Raw genomic sequence first — 7,055 nt, forward strand, 5'->3', positions numbered from 1 at the left:
CTGCATGGCTGTTGAGTCTGTCTGGCTATTAACTATTAACTAACTATCAACACTAAACTTCACTATACGTCAATGTTAAGAACCGTGTAAGCTATCCATCAGTCTACCTAACCTAACCTAACCTAACCTAGGGGTCGTATTACAACAGCCCAAGAACACATAATTGACAAGGCTTTCGTAGGAGTTGTAGGCATTTTCAGGATTAGTTTTATGACCCTGGTGGTAGTGCGAGTCTTCTTCTGTACCGTGAACCTGAAGAAACACTCATTAGAACCCGACTGACCCCCTCTTTGACCTTTAGAAATAACTGATGTGAGTCTTATAATCCCAACCCTATTTGCCTAGTATTACAAGACACTTTCGATTCTCCTCAGTCTTTGTGGCTTCTGAACCTGTAGACACGCAAGGTTGTGGTCGAGTTCTTCCCCTCATGAGTGTTCTGTCTTGGTGTGTGTGTGTGTCTGTGTCTATATCCTTCTCTGTGTCCTTCTCTTGCGTCCTTCTCTCCTCAGTCTTAATGGCTTCTGAACCTGTAGACTTAAGAGGGGATCAGTCGGGTTCTAATGAGGGTTTTTTAGGCTCAGGGTACAGAGGAAGGGTCGAACTACCACCACTAGGGTCATAAAACTACTACTGGAAATGCCCACACCTCCTACGAAAGCCTTGTCAAATTATGTGTTCTTGGGCAGCGAAATGTCTTATGATACGACCCCTAGTAGGAGTTTAGCGGGGGGGGGGGGGGGGTAGTGCAGTAGAGGAATTCACAGATGAGTAAACGGTGGCTATTTGAGTGTATCCGCATGACTCACTTCCATGGCTGTTGAGTCTGTCTGGCTGATTGCACAAGTGTCGGTCTGTCTCTAGGTCCCCGGTGCGCATGGCTTCTCAACCTGTGGACTCTCAAGGTTGTGGTCGGGTTCATCCCCTCGTGAGTGTTCTGTCTTGGTGTGTGTGTGTGTGTGTGTGTGTGTGTGTGTGTGTGTGTGTACTGTATCCTTCTCTGTGTCCTTCTCTAAGTCCGTCTCTCCTCAGTCTTTGTGGCTTCTGAACCTGTAGACACTCAAGGTTGTGGTCGGGTTCTTCCCCTCATGAGTGTTCCGTCTTGGTGTTTGCGTGTCTGTCTGTACTGTATCCTTCTCTGTGTCCTTCTCTGTGTCCTTCTCTCGCGTCCTTCTCTCCTCAGTCTTAATGGCTTCTAAACCTGTAGTCACGCAAGGTTATGGCGCGTGTTTTTCCCCTTATGGCGGCTCTGTTTTGGTTCAGGACTCAATGCGTGTCTCTGTGTTTGTGTGTTTGTATCTGTGTATCCTTCTCTGTTTTCTTTTTCGTCTGTGTTCATGGCTTCTAAAATCGCAGCCACTCAAGGGTATGGTCGTGCTCTCTTGTGGTTCAGAACTGCGTGTGTTTATAGCTGTGCTCTCTTATGTTGCTGTATCCTCTGTATCCTTCTCTGTGTTCTTTTTCTTCTGTGTTCATGGCTTCTAAAATCGCAGCCACTCAAGGGTATGGGCGTGCTCTTTACCCTCATGAGTGTTCTATTATGGTTCAAGCTCTGCGTGTGTTTATAGTTGTGTTCGTGAGTGTTGCTGTATCCTCTGCATCCTGCTCGGCATCTTTCTCTCTCTCCGTGGTTCATGGCTTCTGGATCCATTTTCATCGGCTGGTCCTCTTGCCTGGCCTAGAGAAGTCCACGGATAAAGCATGTTAGGTTTCCAATAGCGTCCGTGTGTAGGCCGACTAACCCATTGCAGAGTTGTTGAAAGGCGAGGCAAGACATTTATCCTGTTCTTCCCCCCCTCCCCCCCTCCCCCTCTTGTCTGGCGCTTCCCGGCTTCCTATGCTTCATGTAAAACCTCATTTCTACAACATATACAAAGCAGTGCAAATCATTCGCTTCTCAGACTCCACCGTAAAAAGCTCCTTGAAAGACGAAAGACGCAATACATTTATCCTTTTTCTTTCTCCCTGGCGCTTCCTATGATTCATTTCTACAACATACACAAAGCTACACATTCATAAGTATCATTCAGTACAGATTATTCGCTTCTCAAACTCCACCGTCGCTCCTTGAAAGACGCAATACATTTATCCTTTTTCTTTCTCCCTGGCGCTCCCCGGTTTCCTATGATTCACGTAAAACCTCATTTCTACAACATACAAAACTTCACATTGATAAGTATATCATTCAGTACAGATTATTCGCTTCTCAAACTCCACCGCCGCTCCTTGAAAGACGCAATACATTTATCCTTTTTCTTTCTCCCTGGCGCTCCCCGGTTTCCTATGATTCATGTAAAACCTCATTTCTACAACATATACAAAGCCACACATTCATAAGTATATCATTCAGTACAGATTATTCGCTTCTCAAACTCCACAGCCGCTCCTTGAAAGACGAAAGACGCGATACATTTATCCTTTTTCTTTCTCCCTGGCGCTCCCCGGTTTCCTATGCTTCATGTAAAACTTCATTTCTATACACGGGTCTCGGCGGGCGCCACACAAAGGCTCTTCGTCCCACACAAAGGCGCCCCTCCCCGGCCCTCCGCGCGGGTGAAGGAAGAGCCGCGAGGGTTACACATCCCGCCTCCGTCGCCCTCCGCAGACTTCTTGTTTTCTCAGGAAATTAAAAACTCATGGTAGCGGGGCGGGGCAGCGGGGCAGAAGGGCGCGTCCGGGGTAAGAAACGGGGCGGGGGAGGAGTGAGAGAGGGAGAAGGGGAGGAATATAGACCCCGATACAAACATACACACACACTCACACACACATCACTGCACGGAGGAAACAAGGCCAAAGAAAAGGGATGGAAGGTCACACTCGTCTCCGTGTCTCGTGCCAAAAACCTCCTTCTTGGCGTGGACGAGTTTTCTTCTTCCAGCGGCGACTGTGAATTTCTTTTTTTATTATTACTATTATTATTTACTGTCGTGTCTCTTCAGTCCGTCGCCGGCACGTCTGTCTGTCTATGTGTGTGGGGGTGAGGGGAGGAGGGGAGGGGGTTGTGTGTGTGTGTGTGTGTGTGTGTGTGTGTGTGTGTGTGTGTGTGTCCCTGATGTGTCTGGCGGCGGTGTATGTAACAAGAAATCTCTCCTCGTGATATAGTTTTGCTGACGCTCGGACTAAAGATTCACAGATGTTTTAAGTTACGACGCACTACTCTCCATCTCTCCCTCCCTCCCTCTTCTCTCCCAGTTACTACATGGTTACGAAGAGCCAAAAAGCAAAACTGATACGTGAGAGGTCATAGTAGAAGGACGAAAGGAAGGAAGGGAGGAGGGATGGAAATATTGCGTTTCAGAAATAGAGAATAAAAAGGGGGAGGTCAGGGTTGAAGGACGAAAGGAAGGAAGGAAGAAGGGAAGGAAATATTGCGTTTCAGAAATAGAGAATACAAAGGGAGAGGTCAGGGTAGAAGGACGAAAGGAAGGAAGGAAGGAAGAAGGGAAGGAAATATTGCGTATCAGAAATAGAAAATAAAAAGGGAGAGGTCAGAGTAGAAGGACGAAAGGAAGGAAGGAAGGAAGAAGGGAAGGAAATATTGCGGTTCAGAAATAGAGAATACAAAGGGGAAGGTCAGAGTAGAAGGACGAAAGGAAGGAAGGAAGGAAGAAGGGAAGGAAATATTGCGGTTCAGAAATAAAGAATATAAAGGAAAGGAAGCAAGAAAAGAACGAAGAAAGAAAGAAAAGAAAAATATGTGTATGAATATAAAGGAATAAGAAGGATTGCACGATAGGGGTGAGCCAGGAAGGAAGGAAAGGTGCAGTGAGTTGTTTTTTTGTTTGTTTGTTTTTTACAGCAGAGGAGACAGTTCAAGGGCATAAAAAAAAACAATAATGAAAAAAAAAAGCCAGCTACTTACTGCTCCTGAATAGAGAGGAGTGACCTTACGTCTGACATTATAACTTATGGAGCCAAGCATCTCATTCAGAGTTATACAGTAGTTATGAAGCCTCGATGGGGTTGAGTTACGCGTGTATAGCTAATAAATGTAAAGTTAGGTTAAGTTTGAGTCATACGCTATAGCTACGCGTGGCCTCAGTGCTCATCTCCGTCGCGTTAATCCTTGAGTCTGTGGTGGGATATCCAGGTTACCACAGTTTACCTTCCTCAGGTTTCCCCAGGTACCGTTTTTTTACAGTAAAGGAAACAGCTGAAGGACTAAAAAGAAAAAAAGAAAACAATAATAAAAAAAACGGCCCGCAAACCACTGCTCCTATTAAAAAAGCGTTAAAAGGAGTGGCCAAAAGAGAGGTCAGTTTTGGGGGATGTCCTGATACTCTCCGCTAATATATCAATACACTAAACAGTTACTTTCGCATATATAAACTTACCTAACTGACGACTAATATATCAATACCCCAAACAGCTATTTTCGCATATATAAACTTACCTAACTGACTTGGCTAACGTATCAATACCCCAAACAGCTATTTTCCCATATATAAACTTACCTAACTGACTTGGCTAACATATCAATTTTCCAAACAGCTGTTTCCGCATAGACAGGGCCGTAGGTAGGTAGGGAGGGTGAAAGCTAGGTGAGCTGCACGCCGACTGCCCTTGGGTGGGATTTGAACCCGTGCCAGCGGATTCGTAGCTAGGCACGCTGATCACTGCTCCACGGAGGCGAGCTTGCCAGTAGTACAAATCGTTACATAGCAAGGCGTGGATGACTGATCTCTTAAGCGATACGAGAACACTTGACGTCCCTCTCCTCCCCCTCCCTCCCTTCTCTCACCCTTCCCGTCAACGCCGACCCCCTCTCCCCCTCCCATGACCCCCTACCCCACTCCCCCTCTCCCCTCCCATCACCCCCCGCTTCCCCATATCTCCTCGACCTCAGCTCTTTCCAGACGCAAAAATGATCGACTAGACGAGCTCCTTAGCGCCGATAAAGGAGGTCAGACATGCACCTGTGCGATTAGGGATGGCGTTTTTGGTGGAGGGGGGAGCGGCAGCCCACCTGTGACTGCACCTGGGAACCGATACACACACACACACACACACACACACACACACACACACACACACCTAGACGTATTACAGATTTCATGGAGTTAAATAAGGAGTAGAAAAAATGCTCTGAAACTATAATCCCTTTTTTTGTACCTAATTGGCATCCTCTCGCCCAGAATACCAATGGAAAGAGGAGATAAGGAGAGGAAGAATTAAGGAGACAGCTATAGGCAGGAAAGAGCTAAAGGGAGAGAGAAGAAAAAGGAGGGAGGGGAAAAAGGAGAGAAGGGAGAGAATGGATGAGCAACTATAGACAGGAAGAAGCTCGAGAAGGAGGGAAAAAGAAACGAAGAGGGGAAAAGACGAGAGAAGGAGGAAGAATGGGATAGCTATAGGCAAGAAAGAGGTAGAGGGAGAAAAGGAAGGATGAGGGGAAAGAGGAGAGGAAGAAGGATGGAAGAGGCAGAAATAGGAATAGAAAGCAAGAGGGAGAAAAGGAAGGAAGAAGGTTGAAGGAGGAAACAGAAATAGGAAAGAAGGAGCTAGAGGAAGAGAGGGAACAGAGGAGAGGAAGAAGGAAGGAAGAGGCAGAAATAGGAATAGAAAGCAAGAGGGAGAAAAGGAAGGAAGAAGGTTGAAGGAGGAAAGAGAAATAGGTAAGGAGCTAGAGGAAGAGAAGGAGGAAAGAAGGATGAATGAGGAATAGGCAAAAATAGGCAGGAGGAAGAGGGAGAAAAGGAAAGATGAAGGTTGAAGGAGGAAGCAGAAATGGGTAAAAAGGAACTAGAGGAAGAGAAGAAGAAGGAAGGAAGGATGCAGGATGAGGTAGCTAGACAGGAAGGAAGGAGCTAGGAGGGACATTGAGCATCCTACACTATACCCTGTTCACTTAAGTCTGACCCAAGCTGACAAGATAAACTTAAGCGTGTTCGTAAGCACAGTGCAGATTAACAGAAAGTGCTGCTTGAGATAAACACAAACAGAGGTTAAAGAAAACTTGGAGGCCATTGCAGTAGTAGCCAATCAGCACTCGGCTTGCAAACACGCTTAGGTTTATGTTGTCAGCTTGGAGTCGGACTTAAGTGAACAGACTATAGTAAGGTCACCAGCTAGGATAGTGTTGTTATATCCTTGTGTGTTTCTGAGTGGCTTCCTTCAATACGTGTTCTTCTTTCCCTTGCCTCGTCATTCTTCCCCAGCAGACGGCCCCGTGCCTTCCTCCTCCTCCTCCTCCTCCTCCTCCTCCTCCTCTTCCCCCCGCGTCGCCTTCATAGTGTTCGCAGGGGGCTTGCTTGAGATACCTCGGGTTGTTGAGTTTATCTTTGTGTATGCGTGTGTGTGTGTGTGTGTGTGTGTGTGTGTGTGTGTGTGTGTGTGTGTGTGTGTTTCAGGTTAGTAACAGGTGATTTCAATGCGTATATAATTATGTCAACGTGTGAACTGTAGAATGTATTATTATTATTATTATTATTATTATTATTATTATTATTATTATTATTATTATTATTATTGTTATTATTATTGATGTGGAAACTAAGTCAAATGGGTCTCGTGTACAATTATTTTACTATTTTTCGAGTTTCTTTTTTTTGTATACTAGGTCTCTCTCTCTCTATCTATCTATCTGTCCTATCTATCTATCTATCTATCTATCTGTCTCTTTCTGTCTCTTCTTTATCTCTTTCTGTCCCATCTCTATACATCCTGTCTCTTTTTTCATTATCTCTTCCCATCTCCAGTCTTTTTTTTCTTTTTTTCCTTCTCTTTTTGTAACTCTTCCCGTCCTTTCTCTTTGTTCATCTCGTCGCATCCCATCTCATCTCATCTCCCTCCGTCTTCCCGTCTCGTCCCCGTCACCTCGCCTCACCTTCCCTCTCTGCCTAGGTCGCCGCGGAGAGACTCACAGACACACCCTCGTCACTCCCCCCGTGCGCCCAGACAATAACAACGATAAGCGGTGATAGGAGAGGCTCAGACGATAACGAGGGAAAGAAAAAAGAAGAAGAAAAAGAAGCACAGTTTTCTTCTTCTTCGGCATGCACACTTAAGGTTGATTGCCCCTTAAGTCGTGCACGAGAGGAATGTTTTGGTTTTCT

This window comes from Eriocheir sinensis, chromosome 1, assembly GCF_024679095.1.
Source record: "Eriocheir sinensis breed Jianghai 21 chromosome 1, ASM2467909v1, whole genome shotgun sequence".
Classification (NCBI taxonomy): Eukaryota; Metazoa; Arthropoda; class Malacostraca; order Decapoda; family Varunidae; genus Eriocheir; species Eriocheir sinensis.